General features: G+C 33.4%; 1 protein-coding gene across 2 annotated transcripts in view; it reads left to right on the forward strand.

Moving 5' to 3' along the window:
* chst8 (carbohydrate (N-acetylgalactosamine 4-0) sulfotransferase 8) overlaps nucleotides 1–19,517 on the forward strand; it is a 125,159-nt gene that overhangs the window by 98,359 nt on the left and 7,283 nt on the right. Inside the window, exon 1 of one of the 2 annotated variants that reach the window (XM_026230478.1) lies at nucleotides 18,994–19,517. This exon is cut by the window's right edge and continues 105 nt beyond it. The exons of the other annotated variant lie outside the window; for it this stretch is intronic. The gene's annotated coding sequence lies outside the window, so the exon portion shown is untranslated. Of the gene's footprint in view, nucleotides 1–18,993 lie in introns of those variants that run through there. 2 annotated transcript variants of the gene reach the window in all.

Consider the following 19,517-nt stretch of genomic DNA (forward strand, 5'->3'; position numbering starts at 1 on the left):
TTATTGCATAATTTCAGTATGACGTGTGTTACCATGATGGTGTTTAGTGTTTGTGTGAATGACTCTGTGTATAAGTGTTTCCTTCCTACGCTTTTGTGATGAGCTTTGATTCAGCATGTGATTCACTCATCACCACCTGTTTTTGATGGTTTTGATAGATGGATTTTTAATAGATTGGTATATTGAAATCATATCAGTTAATGAGCTAAAAAAACAGCTGCTACGTCACTCACAGAGAAGCTCAAAGCAAACACGAGCGAAAGGAATCGCTCTCCTGTAATCGTCTGATCTCTCTGTGCAGGTGTGTGTCTCATTTTTCATTCGGTGCACATCGAGACCTTTATTTAAACAGATTCGTTCTTCCACGGCGTGTTATTCATAAAGTTGCCCGAGCGCAGCCTCGCTTATATGAAGACATGTCACTCCCTTCAATTGACTTGAAGAAGCATCAGCCGCTCTGCTCCAGGTGAAGGAGTGCTCATGATCCCCGGAGAACGACAGAGAGAGGGATGCACATTAGTTAGCAGCTCATGATGGCTGGAGCGCAGCCAGAACACGAGAGAGAGAGAAACGACACGCTGTGTTCACGCCGGAGCGCAGAGTTCCTGTGAACAGAAGGTGCAGCACCACAGGAAATAGAAAGAAATGGGACGAGAGAGAGAGAGAGAGAGAGTCCCGGAGGAAAATTACTGCTCAGAAGTTGCTCTTTCGTGGCTCTGAAGACTCATTTGAATGAAGTGCCACATTTGTCTCAGGTGTTTCTCCTCAGAGAAGCATATGGGATCAGTTTTGACACAAAGTAACAGAATAGACCGATTTGGTGTTTAAAAATGGCGATGACATGTTTGTGGGCGGGGCTTATCTTGTGGCAGATCATTATTATTTTGAAGTAGAGCAGCCATAGAATAAAATAATTTTAAAAGGGTAACAAATTCTGACTTCTTACTCGCAATTCCGAGATTATATTTCACAATTCTGATTAATAAAATAAACTCATCATTCTCTCTTTTCCCCTCGGCTCAGAATCATGACTTTATAATGCAATAATCCCACACTTATGGCCTTTTTTTTTTCAGAATAAACAAACTTGAATTAAACTGAGTCATAAAGTCCGAACTAGATATAAACTTGCATTTGCGAGAAAAATAAGTCAACATTGTGAGATAAAATAGGTTAATGTTATAGGTGTAAAAAAGTAGGCTACTTTATTTCGTGCTGTAACAATACATTGTATAGTTTATTCTTTAATGCCAAAAATCATTAGGATATTAGGTAAAGATTATGTTTCATGAAGATATTTTGTAAATTTCCTACTGTAAATATATCAAAACTTAATTTTTGATTACTAATATGCATTGCTAAGAATTCATTTGGACAACTTTAAATGTGATTTTCCCAATATCTAGATTTTTTTGCGCCCTCAGATTCCAGATTTTCAAATAGTTGCTTCTCAGACAAATATTGTCCTTCTAACAAACAACAATGGAAAGATTATTTATTCATCTTTCAGATTTCAACACTTAAGACATGGTTTTGTGGTCCAGGGTCACATTTTTTTCTCTTTTTGTCTCGTCTTATTCCATGGATTTTTTTTTTTTAAGTGTTTTTCTGCCACCACAAAACCGAAACAGACATCCTGACATGTGATGCATATTTACAAAGTAGAATATTTTTCTGAGAAATAAGATGTGAAGTAAATATGTTTCCTATGTTATGGTATTCAGGAAACATTATGGTGTTTTGTATGATGGTGTTTTCATGCTTTAGTACAGTCAACAAATTACATACAGCACCTTTAAATGAATGTGGCCCGCAGCTCAAATCAGGTTTATTAGTTAACTAAAACTAAAATGTTCTCGCTACTTGAAATTAATGGAAGCCCATTTGCTTCATTGAAAAAAAAAAAAAAAAAAAAAAACTTAATTTCGACTTTTTATCTCATATTATAGAATTTTATTTCTTGCAGTTGCGAGTTAAATAGTCCAATTCAGAGGGGGACTAATGTTTTCTCAGATTTGTACGTTTATATCTCACAATTCTGCCGTCATAACTCGCAATTGAAATAGAAAAGACAGAATTATATGATAAAAATTATTTTTTATTCAGTGGCAGAAACAGGCTTCCATAGAAATTAAATAAATGTTAACTGAAGTAATACTAATAAAAAACTTCAGTTAGTTGCCAGAGCAACATTTTTTATTTACTTCACGTACAAAAAAAATAAAAATTTTTAATTAAAATTAAATGTCTAAAAACTAAATTAAACTCGTTTTTAAAAAACACACATAAAAACTAAAAAATGAAAGAAGAAAATATAAAAATAAATACAAAATTCTTATAAAAGTTATAATAATATCTATATATATATTTAAAAGTATTAAATAAAATAAAAAAAAAACATTAATATTCACAAGGATGAATTGAATTGGTTAAAAATGACGGTAAAGATGTTACACAATTCTTCTATTTCAAATGAAATGCTGTTTTGGAATCCCGAAAAATAAAAGGTATCCCAGTTTCCACAAAACTTTAATAATAATCAATGTCTTTTGATCAGTAAATCATCATATTATTCTGATTTCTGAAGATCATGTGACACTGAAGACTGGAGGAATGATGCTGAAAATACAGCGGAGCATCACAGAAATAAATTAAATGTTAACAGATATTCACATATTTGAAATTATAATAATATTTGACATTATTTCAGTTTTTACTATATTTTTAGTCAAAGAAATGGAGTGTGTATTTAAAGGATGTTTTTTTTGTAATGTATTCCCTATTGCTAAAAACCCAATACAGCATGACCTCTACTGTCAAAGTTGGGGAAATTAACATCCTCTTTCAATTTCTCACAAATGTCACTTCTTGACTAATTTCAGACAGCTGTTGCTTATTCCGATCGGCTAGAAACAGATGCTAAGCTGCGTGTGTTTCATTAGCATCATGGCTTCACGTCCCCCCGAGGATCCGAATCCGTACGGCTGCCAAACGCACGAAATGAGCCACCTCTCCATTTCATAACGTTGCCATAACAAGTGGAAAAGATCTAATACATGGGATTCAGGACAAGTCCTGAGATTGTCCTGAGATATCAGCATCTGAGAGCCACATTGCTGCTCCTCGGATCATTTACCGAGGAACGCTTCAGTTGACTGTCACTCGCTGGAAAAGAGCTGTAACCTGCTAATAAAGTGACAAGAGGTGTGGGTTTGTCCAGAGCTGTTCTCCACCCGTCAGCGAGCACTTGATTGTCCTCGGGATGCATGGAGCATCTCCTGCTGTCCTGGCTGCACTTTAACAAGACATCTTAGTTAAGGAGTTAACCATATCATAAAAAGCACAGCTTAAGAAAATAGATTTTTCAAGGAGCAAGAAAATGCAACACCAAATACAGTTTGAGTGAATGCCTGAATGCCATTTATTGTGGATTATGCAATATGCAATATGTTTGCATTGAAAAATAGCAACAAAGTATGAGTAAACTCATTTTCTAAATAAATACATATATATATATATATATATATATTAGCAATACATATTTTTGTATATTTAAAATAAAATAGTGCATACAATATATTTTGCATAAAATGGCTTTAAAATATGAGAAAACACAAGTAGGTTTATTTAAAATATACTTAAATAGATATTCTTCAACAAGTTTTTTAGCAATTTTTCTAAATAAAAACATAAATATATATATATATATATATATATATATATATATATATATATATACATATATATATATATATATATATGTATATATATATATATATACATACATACATATACATATACACATATATATATATATATATATATATATATATATATATATATATATATAAATATATATACATACATATACATATACATATATATATATATATATATATATATATATATATATATATATATATATATATATATATATACACATAAATATATATATATATATATATATATATATATATATATATATATTAGCAATACATATTTTTGTATATTTAAAATAAAATAGTGCATACAATATATTTTGCATAAAATGGCTTTAAAATATGAGAAAACACAAGTAGGTTTATTTAAAATATACTTAAATAGATATTCTTCAACAAGTTTTTTAGCAATACATATTTTTGCCATTTATTTTATATTTGGAAATTGATTTTATATTTGAATACCGTTAACATATATTTTTGAGTGAATGCTTTATATCGTGGACGATATAAAAATATTTACAATGCCAATATGGACAGAAATATCCTAAAATAGCTGTAAAATACAGTCTGTAGACTTATTGAAAATATATTTAATTAAATATGTTTTAAAATGTACTGTATATTAGTGATAAATATTTTGGCAATTTATGTGTATTATAAATATAAAAAATAATATAAAAAATAATATATATATATATGTGAATGCAATATATTGTGGGCAATATAAGTATATTTACATTGTAAATACGGCCAAAAATTGCTAAAAATGTGAGGAAACAAAAGTAAACCATTTGAAAATATAAATAAAATAAAAACATATTATCTATATTACCAAGACATATTTTGCCCAATTTATTGGATATTTTAAAATATATTAAAAATGGTCTGAAAACATATCAGATTTTCTGCTGTAAGGGTTTACAACATGAGAGTGAGTAAATAATGTAATTGTCTGAGTAGTATTTCTTAAATCCAAAGCTGTTTGCAGGATCTGGAGCTCTATGGTGTCTTCCAGGAACCCAGTGCTTCTTCAAGGAAAGCAGGAACTTGTCTTCTCTCACTTTTCTGAAGGGAAATTGTTTGTTTTTGCAGTAAGACTGCATTTTACGCAGTCATGTCATTAGTGAGTCAGACAAGTCTCTTTTCAAACAGGGTGCACAGAATCAGTGCAGTCAGTGCTTCTGTGATGAAGTAGATGCACTTTAATGAAGCCCCCAGCTGACGAATAAACCCCCTGAGAAAACTATTTAACTCAGGAGGATGTCTGGACATGGTGTCCTGTGTTTGATGTGATGAACTAGAAGGGTTTTAACATCGATAAGGAATCAGAACAGAGCCTGTTTTACCTGAAACACATTCCTGGTCTTATTGTACGAATGGCGTTTCATTAAAACACACATTTACACATCTGCATCGTGTAGAAACACATCCAAAAATTAGGATAGGTGCAAAAAATGGCTGTACTAAGAGAATAAAGCTGAAATGTGTGTGTATATACCCTGGTTATTATTGTTAATTAAAGCTGAAAACATAAAAAAAATTATTATAAGAAGAAGAAAAAAAACATTTACATAAATATTGACGTAAACTGAAAAAAAAAGAAAAAAGTGGCCATGTTTCTCATTTTAATTTAGTTTAAGTTGAATATACTAAAATAACTGAAAATAAATAAATTATATAGATTTATTTTTAAAACTAAAACAAATGATAAAATGACAAAAACATAAATAAAATATAAAAATTATATAAATATTATACATTTTATATTATATATTTAAAAAATATATCATGTAAAATATTAACAAAAAATATATCAGTATTTGAAAACAATAAAAAAATCACATCACTTGAAATAAAATAAATGTGAACTGAAACTGAAAATATATATATTAAAAAAATATTTTGAATAACTAAATAAACAATTTAATTAACTATGATAATATTAAATTAAATTGAGCAAATTAAAACTAAATAAAATTGACAAAAATACACAAAATATTTACTAGAACTTTGACTATGATAGAGTTTGTTAATGCTCATGCTGGTATTTACTGAAGCAAATCTAATGTGAATCAAACCTAAAAATATGAGGAGACCTACAGGATATGGGGATGAAAACAAACTCTTAAGAAAATTCATACAAACTCATTCAATCAAATCAAAAGCCCAAATGACCTAATAATGAAGTTCCAGAAAGCCACATTGAAAAAAAGCCTCACGGATGTTCCTCAAACGCAGTCGATTCAGCATTTCCAGGATTCTCCACGCACTCAAAAGCCAAATTAAAGCACTATTTACAGATGCAACTTCAATATCCGTCAATGTCTCCGAGAGGATCTTACAAAACTATCATCGGCTGATGCTTTAAATGCATGGGTGGAGAAAGTGGGATTATTCATGCAACATTTACAATAATGAGAAAGACTTTCCTCGGAGCGCTCCTGAAGCAGGGAGTATTTTCATAAGCTCGGCGGTAGATCCATATAAACCTGAGCTGGATATTAAATTATAAGGATATTAAAACTCTCCCCGGGGTGAAGCACGAGGCGTCGTCCGGAAGGAAGGCTGGGAGATTTTAATAAGAATAAAATATTATCTTGGACATTTGTAATAAACGGAGAGTGCTGTACTTTCTCTCTGCCTTCATATTCATTCATTCTATGAATTATTACCGCCGAAGGAAGTGACACGGTTTTCCTCATTAGTTGTATTTGCTGCCATCCTGAAGTCAAATATGCGCTGCGTGTCAGGAACTATTAGTCATCGGTGTTGCAAATTAACATCTGAATAACATAGAGACTATTATAAACACAGGTTCACTTTACTGTATATATATTGACTTGATATTTTGGGACAGATGTGCTTTTAACTGTCGTGAAAACAATGTCACAATGCAAAGAATTTTAAAGAAAATCAAGCTTAAGAATCAATTAACAAAACAAAGATTTGTAGGCTCATTAAAGTTATTTTGTTTGCACGTAAACAATATTGAGAATTGATCTTGTTATGCATGACTCAATGAATCAATGACTCGTTCGTAACACAAAAATGACTCTCATTTTACCACCAGCATAGCTACTGAATGAGTGAATCAATCTAAACAAATCTTTTTTTTGCTGAAGAAACACTTATTATGTCTCTCATAAGCACTTTCTTTTTTTACTCTAAGTCGATTTGCAAACATGCATATTGTAATGACGGATAATAAGACTTGATTCAGCTATGAACGACTCATGTGATTGAGTTAATGAGTCGATGACTCACTCATAACAGACAAATGACTCACTTGTCTGTACCCTGCGGAAAGAGTCACTGAATGAGTAAATGGATATAAATGAATCTATTGCTGGAGAAACACTTACAATGTCCCTCTCACAAACATTATTTTTCACTCTATGTAGATTTGTAAACATGCACATTTTAATAAAAGGGTTATAAGGCTTTATTTGGTCATGAACGACACAGTTGATTGAGTCAGTGACTCACTCAGATCACAAAAGACTCACACCCATAGTACATAACCTGTAGAAAGAGTCACTGAATGGGTGAATCAATCTAAATAAATCCTTTTGAATTTATACGACTTGATAAAACCGAGTCAATTAATAAATGACTCACTCAAAACCCAAAAGACTCACACTCTCTGTATGTGACATGCAACAGTCACTGAGTGAGTGAATCAATCTAAATGAATCTTTTAGAAACTAAATGACTTGATATTACTGAGTCAGTTAATTAATCGACTCACTTTAAAGCATAAAGAATAACAGTCATAGTATGTAACCTGCAGAACGAGTCACTGAATAAGTGAATCAATCTAAATGAATCTTTATAAAACTAAACGACTGGATATCACTGAGTCAATGAATCACTGATTCACTCAAAACACAAAAGACTCACAGTATGTGACATGCAACAGACACTGAATAAGTGAATCAATCTAAATGAATCTTTATAAAACTAAACAACTCGACATAACTGAGTCAATGAATCATTGATTCACTAAAAACACAAAAAAATCACAGTATGTGACATGCAACAGTCACTGAATGAGTGAATCAATCTAAATGAATCTTTATAAAACTAAACAACTCGACATAACTGAGTCAATGAATCATTGATTCACTAAAAACACAAAAAAATCACAGTATGTGACATGCAACAGACACTGAATGAGTGAATCAATCTAAATGAATCTTTATAAAACTAAACGACTCGATATAACTGAGTCAATGAATCACTGATTCACTCAAAACACAAAAGACTCACAGTATGTGACATGCAACAGACACTGAATAAGTGAATCAATCTAAATGAATCTTTATAAAACTAAACAACTCGACATAACTGAGTCAATGAATCATTGATTCACTAAAAACACAAAAAAATCACAGTATGTGACATGCAACAGTCACTGAATGAGTGAATCAATCTAAATGAATCTTTATAAAACTAAACAACTCGACATAACTGAGTCAATGAATCATTGATTCACTAAAAACACAAAAAAATCACAGTATGTGACATGCAACAGACACTGAATGAGTGAATCAATCTAAATGAATCTTTATAAAACTAAACGACTCGATATAACTGAGTCAATGAATCACTGACTCACTCAAAACACAAAAGACTCACAGAATGTGACATGCAACAGTCACTGAATGAGTGAATCAATCTAAATGAATCTTTATAAAACTAAACGACTCGATATAACTGAGTCAATGAATCACTGACTCACTCAAAACACAAAAGACTCACAGTATGTCACATGCAACAGTCACTGAATGAGTGAATCAGTCTAAATGAATTTTAATAAAACTAAACGACTCGATATAACTGAGTCAATGAATCACTGATTCACTCAAAACACAAAAGATTCACAGAATGTGACATGCAACAGTCACTGAATGAGTGAATCAATCTAAATGAATCTTTATAAAACTAAACGACTGGATATAACTGAGTCAATGAATCATTGATTCACTCAAAACACAGAAGACTCTCACTCACAGTATGCAACCTGCAGAAAGAGTCACTGAATGACTGGATCAATCTAAATAAATATTTTTTAATCTATATGACTAGATAAAGCTGAATTAAACAATGACTAATTTCAGTTTTTGAACAACAGTGTCTCTAAAGAGTTAAAAGAAACGTTTATTTCAACTCAATAGGTCTATACACATCCTCCCAAGAGATGACTGTTGCTTTATCTATTGATTACAAGACTTGTTCTGATTGATTCACCCATTGCTGTTACTAATGCAGGTAATTTAGTCCCATGGCTCTTGTAATGCGACGCCTATCATTCACTGCGTTAAACGGAGGCTAAGACTGATAACGCTGTGCAAAAGATGGAGGCCACAGATTATCGACGAATCCTGCGTCGTGTGGATAAACCTGCCACGCTACAACACTGGTGTCTTATCAGATGTGTGCTGTTCTGTGCGTGAGGGGAAATAAATGAGGTGGTCTTATGCCGAGGTGTGAGGAATTAGACCCGAAATGAGTCTGATTTGCAATAAATCCTCATCATCTGTTTCCAGACAAGCTTGGAACAAAAGAAGCTGCTTTTTAGCTGGTGGCAAAACGTGCACTCCGGTGACCCGAAGGAATAGCGGTTGGTTTTTCTGCACACTTTCCCCAATTAAACACATCCCCCTGAAGCGCGAGGGTCAATGGGGACCAACAATCGCTGTAGGCAAGAGCCTGATCGTTTACGTGATCCATTGCCTTCATCCTGACAGGAAAATAAATTAATGTAATATGCATTTGAGCTATCAAATTCGATTAAAATTGGCTCTGTCATCAATTTTGGATGAGGCATCCTTTGCTAAATATAATCAGGCGTTCCTCGATTGATGGGAAATGCTGGGCGGGTTTATACAATCGCTGTAATTTCATGGAGGTGTGCGTTTGTAATCAAATGTTGCGTGCGCTAATGATTTTCAGGGTTTTTTTCTGGAAAGCTTCAATGCAATGATAAGATGAAAATTAACCTGCATCAGCAAAGTGCAAATCGGAAAACAAATAATTCAATCATTTTCATGTCCTATTTCCCATAACAGCGCATCTTTTATTTTTTTTACATCATGGCTTTTTAAATGTGTTTTAGCAGAATAAATCAAAGTGCATATCTTTGTTTGTCTGTGAAATTGAATCCCATTCTAATATCTGAGTATTCGCCGTCGCATTTAATGCATTTTTATTGCAAATAGCACATTGTGTTTATTCGTCTGTTTGTGTGGAAATATTTAGAGCATTAATGATCAAATGCTTCATTACAAATGCAAGCTGGTTACAGTTTATAATTATTATGTTCCTTTTCTTTTCTTAACAAACGTAATGCAACAAAACGAAGTGTAAAATATGCACAGAAAAGTATTTACAAATTAGACAAAAAGAAAAGAGTGTGCACTTAACCGATTTAATGAAGGAAAGAACTACAATCCCATAAAGCATTGCGAATGAAACTTGAATTGAAAAAGAATGGTGAAATATAAAACTATTAATTTAAAATTGTTGATTATATCTATATAAACTGTAAATTTTAAGTTCATTGCAAAATGTACTTGATTACATACTTTAATGGAGATTTCTCTGCAGAATCATGGGTAATGTAGTTTTTGACACATTCGGTTGTGAAACCCTATTATTTTATAAATAAGTTGAACAGATGCAGACAGATGGCTTTAACAATGCATATACCATCTATTATTAACCCTGGAGCTCACAGCAGGTCTGTTTTTAATGGTTTATAAGTATCAGTAAAAATAAATCTCCCTATGGACAAATCAAAGGAATTTTTACTTCCGAAATCCAACTGTTGTGCTCTATAGCATGCAACATAGAATAACAGGAAATGTAATTTATTCGCAGTCTGTTGCCTCATCATAAGGATACATGAGGAGTATTTTCTGGCAAGTGTTTTTCTGCAATGAGTTCTTCAGAACTACTTTTCTGCAATTAGGGGTTGCATTTCTTATAAAATTATGATGAGCATTAATATGTGTGTTTACATGCAATCTTTTTGTCAATTGTAATGAATCCAGTCCGATTTCACATTCAGAAAGTCCTCTTTATATTGACAATAAATTCCAATGCACATATTTGTTTGCATGTGCATTACATGTGTATTATTATACAAACAAAACCAAACCAGTCGCTATATTCAGAACCAAGAGAAAGTCGATAATGCACAATAATGCCTTGCTGACATAAAATAAATATCAGCCAGATGAGCTTTTTTAGCAAATATAAAAAAATAAAAAATATGTACGTTCATGACATAAAACATATGTAAACAGACACATTAGGCATTGCCTTTATGCACAAGGTATTTTTGAACCCGATTGTGAAAATAGTCTCATTCAAGCATTTACATGCTTTTTTTTAATTGTATTTTTTTTATTATTGATCAAATTATTTTAGGTCTATACCATACCTCTCAGTCTGAGCTGAACTGGGTTGATTGAGGTGTTTCAGTGCATCAATTTGCATCAGTTTGAAGAGGATCTTACTGAGTTACCTCAATAATTTTCAGGAAGCCTTAAGCAGCATGGTGCACTTTCAATGTGCTGTCTCAGAGATTTATCCTAAAAATCCTACAGAAAATCAAACGGATGGACAGTAAGACAGTTTACATCATGCTCCATCAACAGTTAAAGGGTTTGCTTTATTGATGGAGGTGTGATGAATATTTAAAGAGGCTTTGAGCTGCCCATGAGAGAGCACTGGAGGTTTTGTGAGCATGGCATTTGTCTCCCACTAATACAAAGCAGCTCTCTGCCTTAAAAGTCATTGAGGTGGATGCTGGGAGATCTGGTCCAAAGCAGACGCTTCACCAGCACAGGGGACTGAAATGTAGAAACCCAGACATGTCACACCTATGAAACCCAGGACAGCTCTGATTTTGCTGCGTGTGGGAGTGAGAATGATTGAGGTGACGGTGTAATCGTGAGAGACGTGTGGACACCTCTTGAGTGGTTTCTGCACCTCGAAATGAGTGAATGCCGCTGGTTTTATGACTCATTTTACCTTGTAATGCAATTTAATATCAAGGATGTTTTAATTTCGCTTATGTGTTAATTAAAGCGGAGGCATGTACTGTAAATTATTCTGTGGGAACATCATTTATCATCTCCTAATTTGATATACAGAGATAGCAAAGAACATCATTCAAATGACTTTCTAAAAATGGCTAACATTATGGCACTTCGGCATTTAACGTTAAGAATGGGAATGCACGGAAATTAACATTTGTGTCCGAAATGAAGTCTGTTTTTCCAGATATTTTCACGTTTTACGACATAAAACACATCAGTAATGTCATCCCTGCAGCGCTCTGTTTATCATATGCTTTATTTCTGTTATGGTGGGGTATTCTGCAAGCTTTGTGGAGTAAATTTAAGATCTTTTAGGAGTTTCAAGACCAATTAAAAAAATTTTTTATGAGAAATGTATCAAAATGAAATGAATTTGTGATTAAATAAACATCTGCTCAGTCAAATCAACTTTTCAACACCCTATTGCCACATTTATTTATATATATATATATATATATATATATATATATATATATATATATATATATATTATTTTTTTTATTTTATTTTTTTTTTTTCTTCTTTTTCTTTTTTTAACTCACTCCATATTTCAAATTCTCAAAAAACTAACATAATTTCTTCATTTTACATCTCAAGTAAATTTATCTTGATTTAAGTATGTTTAGATTGCATTTATTTATTTTTTTCATTTTTGTAGTGCATGCAAAATTTATTGCCATGATTGACTTTATTGAATTATTTAAGACTTTCTGCTCCAATTTAAGATCTTTTAAGGCCTTAATTTGTATTTAAGGCATTTTTATGACATTGTATGCCATCTGTCTTTAGAAACGGTGACACAGGGTTAGTAAAAGCATAAAAACACATTTTCATTACTTTAAATAAAATAAACATTAACTTTATTAAAGTGATTTTTTTAAAGTATAGTAAAACTTTATATCAGGAATTTGCCATTTCAACATTTCTGATTTTCATTTAGTTTAAATTGATGTACAAAAAAAAAAAACTATAATAGGAAGAAAATATGCTTTAAAATAAAGTTTTTAAAGCAAAAAATAAATACAAAAAAATATTGTATTTTTTTATTAAATAAAACAAATTTTAAAACTGTTATTACAATGAAAATATGCAAATATTCAAATAATAAAATATTAACAATAAAAACTTTATCTCATATTTATCATATGATAGTATCTCAATGAAACTAAAATAACACTGCTGTGATACAGCTCCAATAGACTTCCAAAGAATAAATCTCTGCATTTGTAAACGGAGCATAAAACGAGACGCACCTCAGGCGGTGAGTACTATATGTGTGTTCAGTGTCTATAACCTCTTGATCTTTCTTGCTAATTGGATGCGTTTGTCGTGCACTCATCCCCTGCACTACAGCGATCACACGCTCTTCTGAAGCTCTGGGAAAACACAGCTGACCTTTTCCTTCTGGAAGCTCATCCAGAGACACCGCTCGTCTGGACAAGCCACTATAGGCCTGTATGTTCTTCATGCATGGAATAACAATATCCCAACCTTGACTCCAGCCATAATTTCTAGTCCCATTGCTGTATAAATAGGCGTTTAGTATGTGGTGCGTTGCAGCTTTTGCACCATGCACATTGTTTCATGTCATGTCGACAGGTCTGTATTTATAAGCGTGCATCATAATTATCATGCCTGTGTGCCCAAACAACATCGTTAGAATGATGAAATACATAAATCAGAAAAGACACATCCATTGCACGTCATTTCGTGCTTCCTTGAAAACACATCACATCCCAATCTTCTGAGCTTTTAAGTATGAAGTTCCCAGTGGGGCTTGAAAGCAGAATACATGTCACAATCTTCTAAACCATTCACCTTAAGATGTCATGTATATCAAAAACACATCAAAATCCTTTTGTTGTTGTTGTTGTAGTCAAAAAACTGATGAAAGAGAATTACTACATTGAATTGCACAATATCATACTGCTTGTGCTATTTCTGCTGTATTTAATAAATACAACTTTCACAGTATGCACATGCTCAGTATGTATTTGCACAGTGATATTTTTATTATAATTAGATATATGCTGTATCAAAATGCTCTAACCCAACCATCTAAACCAAGTGTTGAATATGTTGGATTGAAGCATGTTTCTGATATCATTAAATATATGTTTCAGCAGTATCTCTGACTGACATTCACTCAAGTCCTGTTTGTCAATCATGTGATTGACAGCTCTTTTGACCTATAGCGTCCCTTCTGTGCCCTTTGTGGGCGGCGGCTTAGACAGGTGAAAAGGAGAGAAGATGCACAGCTGTGTCTGTTCGTGTGTGGGATGTTAATGAATCCAGTTGACTTCAGAGAGAAGTTCATGAACATATCAATCAGATATTAGTTTGAGGTGTGGAGACGTTTCAAACAGAGGTTACAATAACGTTCCTGAAAGTGTTCTCTTACCTTCTGCATGTAAATCCTCAGAATGTTGGTTTGGAACGTTTGGAATAGTGAGACCTCTTGAATATTTTCAAAATGTTTCTTGATCCAAACCAGGGATTCCCAAAGGTTTTTGTCAGCTGGAATTGAAATTTATTATATTTACTTACAGTGAATATTTTTACAGTTACTTACAGAGATTTTAAATAGTTTACTGCATGTTCATGGATATATGATTGTGATTAATGGTCACATGACATCCAGGTAAAAGGTTGAATTGTTTTAATTTACAATTATTTTATTTTAATTAATTATTAGCTTTTCATCAGTTCACAAATCCTCGGAGGTTCCCTCACAAACCCCAGATTAGAAAAATCCTGATAAAATCTATTATTTGAGCTTTAGACACAATTAACTATAAATGTGAATTATAAGAAATATTTATCAGGGTGTTCTTTTAATGTACAGTAGATTGTGAAAACCACTCAAAGAAATCTTTATAAAATATTTGTTTTATTGATATATATTCATATTATTATATTATATTATATTATATTATATTATATTATATTATATTATATTATATTATATTATATTATATTATATTATAATATAGTATACAGTATATCCAATATTTATTTAAAGACTTTCTAGTATTAGTGCAATCAAAAATGTCTTCATTTAACATAATTGTTTTATATTATTGCCATAAAGTGTACTATAGATAGATAGATAGATAGATAGATAGAAAGAATTTTTTTAAATATTTTATTGTGTTTAATTTAATTTAATTTAATTTAATTTTATTTTATTTTATTTTATTTTATTTTATTTTATTTTATTTTATTTTATTTTATTTTATTACTTGCACTGATGAATAAACATTTTAAGAGCTCTATTTTTTTAATATATGTTAGCCAAACGCTTTAGAATGTCCCATGTTACTGTGTGTGTGTGTGTGTGTGTGCCTGCGTGCGTGCGTGTGTGTGTGCCTGCCTGCGTGCGTGCGTGTGTGTGTGTGTGTGTGTGTGTCTGCGTGTGTGCGTGTGTGTGTGTGTGTGTGTGTGTGTGTGTGTGTGTGTGTGTGTGTGTGTGTGTGTGTGTGCGTGAGTGTGTGTGTGTGTGTGTGTTTGTGTGTGCGTGCGTGCGTGCGTGTGTGTGCGTGTGTGTGTGTGTGTGTGATCCTGCACACAGTGTCACACTCACCAACCGCAGCATCTGAGCCTGTTAAATGGATTTGTGTCTTTTGTTTGTGTTGAGTGGGAGCTGTGATTCACTCTCTTTATCAGAAACACAAAACAACAGCCACACACTGCAACCTCCTCCTGAATGACAGACTCCTCCTGACACCAGGCCTCTCTCTCGGTCTCTCTGACAGCATCTCTTTCTCTCGCACAGCTCAACAGCCTCCGGGAGACCTGCTTTTCACGCACCATCAAACTGCAGCGCTGAGGCACAGATACTGCTCCATACACACTGCACAGGGGTCTTTCAGCAGAATCACACACACTCACACACACACACACACTCTCTCTCTCTCTCTCACACACACACACACACACTCACTCTCTCTCTCTCTCTCTCTCTCTCTCTCTCTCTCTCTCACACACACACAAAGCTGTGGATGATTCTCTTTTTAAAGTCACACACACATCACAGACAAATCATCATATCAGAATGATTTCTGAAGATCACGTGACACTGAAGACTGGAGGAATGAGGCTGAAAATCACAGCAATAAATGTAAAAATATATAACACAATTATTTTGTAAATTGTAAAAATAGCACAGTTTTTACTGTATTTTTGAGCAAATAAACACAGCCCTGGTGAGTAGAAGACCAAGACTCTGTAATTTTGTGTGTGTGTGTGTGTGTGTGCTGTGAAGAGAAGCTCGGTCAGCACAGATGGTCAGAGAGGGCATGAGCCCTGAGGTGTACACACACACACACACACACACGTCCTTCTCTGGAATTTAGCTCCACTTTTACAGACCCTTATGCCTGAAAATCAAGACTTTCATACTTTGCAGTACCTAGACACTGTCTCTCTCTCTTCTTTCTGTTTCTCTCTCTCTCTCTCTCACACACACTCACACACACACACACACACACGTTTGTTTTTGTGTAAAGTGTGTTCATCCCATAGGTGTAATGGTTTTTATACTGTAGAAACTGTATATTCTATGTCCCTTCACCAACCCTACACCTAACCCTAACCCTCACAGGAAACTTTGTGCATTTTTACTTTCTCGAAAAAACTCATTCTGTATGATTTATAAGAGTTTTGAAAAATGGGGACATGGGTTATGTCCTCATAAGTCACGCTCTCCTTTTAATACCTGTGTCATACCCATGTCATTATACACACACACACACACACACAAATATACACTCACTTACACACAGACACACACACACACACACATCTATCCATCTATCTATACCTAATTCTAATAATGCTCAATAGGACAAATTATCTTTTTTTTTGTTTTAAGGACAAATATAATACATAAATCTAAATTAAAAATAGAAATAAAAACTATGTTATGTTGATCATTTTACACGTGTGTGCGTGTGTGTGTGTGTGTGTGCGCGTTTTATTGAAAATTACAATATATTGCAGAAATTAAATTACAAATATAGATAATTATTATAGATGATTATTATTACATTTATAAATAAATATAATTAGCGAATATAATAATGTAATAATGTGCAAAAGTTGTATACATTTGTGTGAATGACACTCAAAGCAGAATATAAGTGCATATATATATATATATATATATATATATATATATATATATATAAACTGTGGGTGGAAAACAATAATAGGAAGATAATAGTATCATGTTATATTTTTTATTTGGTGTTGATTAAGTGGCGCTTGAGGCATACTGATGAGACCGTGGGTGTACATAATAAATAAAAAAAGAAAGAAAAAATGGCAAATGCTGTTTTTTTTTTAAAGTACTAGTTAATAAAGTTATTTGTGGAGCTTTTGTCATGCTGACAATTCAATTCAATTCAATTCAAGTTTATTTGTATAGCGCTTTTTACAAAATAAATCGTTACAAAGCAACTTTACAGAAAATTATGTTTCTACAATATTTAGTAGTAGCTAGTAGTTTGTGCACATTTGACAGGATTTTAGAAAAAATAATAATAATAATAATAATACAAGACGTAGTCAGCTAGACGATGAACTATCAATATTATTAATTAAGTTATTATATGATTCAGTCACACATTTAGCAATAATTGTTAGTTCTGTTTGTTCATTCAAGGTTAGCATCATCTGAGGTCCTCTGAGGGTCAGCATCATCTCTTCTCAGGTGTTCTGGATCCAGACTGGAGCTTGTGTAAATCCTAGTTACCACGGGATGTGAATCCCGTGGCGAAACATAGAAACAAAATACAGACATCATTAGCATAGCTGCTGATCCAACAAAGTAAAGTTAGTTTAACCCAAGCTAAAGAATAAAAATGCACCTTTGATCAGATGCAACTACACTCACAATTAAAAAGATACATTATTCGAATGCTTGGCGAAAGAGATGTGTTTTAAATCTAGATTTAAACAGAGAGAGTGTGTCTGAACCCCGAACATTATCAGGAAGGCTATTCCAGAGTTTGGGAGCCAAATGTGAGAAAGCTCTACCTCCTTTAGTGGACTTTGCTATCCTAGGAATGACCAAAAGTCCAGCGTTTTGTGACCTCTGGGTGCGTGATGGGTTGTAGCGTGGTAGAAGGCTAGTTAGGTACGCTGGAGCTAAACCATTTAGGGCCTTATAGGTAAGTAATGATAATTTGTAACTGATACTGAACCTTATTAAGTAGCCAGTGCAGAGACCGTAAAATTGGGGTAATATGATCATATTTTCTTGACCTGGTAAGGACTCTAGCTGCTGCATTTTGGACGACCTGTAGCTTGTTTATTGACGAAGCAGGACAACCACCTAGAAGTGCATTACAATAGTCCAGTCTAGAGGTCATGAATGCATGAACTAGCTTTTCTGCATCAGAAACAGATAACATGTTTCGTAGCTTGCCAATGTTTCTAAGATGGAAGAATGCAGTTTTTGTAACATTGGAAATATGATTTTCAAAAGACAAATTGCTGTCTAATATAACACCCAGATTTCTGACTGTAGATGTAACGGATCGTATGAAGTGTCTGTTTCTGTTATTATTGTTCTCTTTATCTCTGTGCAGAGCGGCACATCATACCCTCGTCTGACAGCACGCTTGTTGCTACGGGAAACCTCTCATTAACACGTCTTGACGATCACAGATGACACAGTAAACATGACTGAGATTTAGAGAAAGACTCTGATACACAAGAGTCACACCGTTAGCTTCTGTCCAGGACTTTCACATGAGTTTGTCTGACCCCCTTTGGAGAAAAGCGTCGTCCGGACATGCAGAAGGAAATTCAGCTGATTCACAGAAGCGCTGGGATTTGATTTGCTTGTGCATGAGAACTTTATGATTTTTTTAAAAGTAGAATTTCATTATTCATATTTACATGATTTCTGAAGATCATGTGACACTGAAGACTGGAGGAATGATGCTGAAAATACAGCGGAGCATCACAGAAATAAATTACATTTTACAACATATTCACATAGAAAACAGTTATTTTAAATAGTAATAATATTTCAAATTTTTACTGTGTTTTTTGATCAAATAAATGCAGCTTCAGATGCTTTTGACAGCAATGTATTCATTTTTCATGCTGAAAAGTATTATTTTTTTTATCACTTCATTTGCCTTTTAATATTCAATTCTATGAACAGTTCACTGTCAAAAAATATTTTTTTAGTATTTTGTTGAAATAGTGCATCACTCCATTGTTGGCTTAGCATCATAATAAGGTCGAACTCTATTGCAGATTCTCATGGTTTGTTGCCTTTATATATAGTGTTGGAAATGAGTCACATACAGTGATAAAGGATAGGAGGGACAGAATGAGAGGGTGTGATTACTCTAAAGGTTACACAGTGATCAGAGCCAGACAGACAGCACTCGGCCCGTCACTATTGATCAAACACACTGTCATTACTTGCTGGAGGTCAGCCTTGTGCTATTTTTACCAGGCTGTGATTTCGTTCTGTGTTTTTGTTCTCGTCACTTGCTGGAGTTGGTGTTTCAGCCCTCTGGGAGACGCCAGCGGACCACAGACAGCACAGACAGAGCTTCACCTGATGGCACTGAGGGTTATTTTGGTCCGGATGCATCACTGCTCTGCGTATCCCATGATGCCGCTGGTCACCCGCTGTCATTAGCACTCTGAGATCCAGAGGGAA

Source organism: Carassius auratus, chromosome 43, assembly GCF_003368295.1.
Source record: "Carassius auratus strain Wakin chromosome 43, ASM336829v1, whole genome shotgun sequence".
NCBI classification, from domain to species: domain Eukaryota; kingdom Metazoa; phylum Chordata; class Actinopteri; order Cypriniformes; family Cyprinidae; genus Carassius; species Carassius auratus.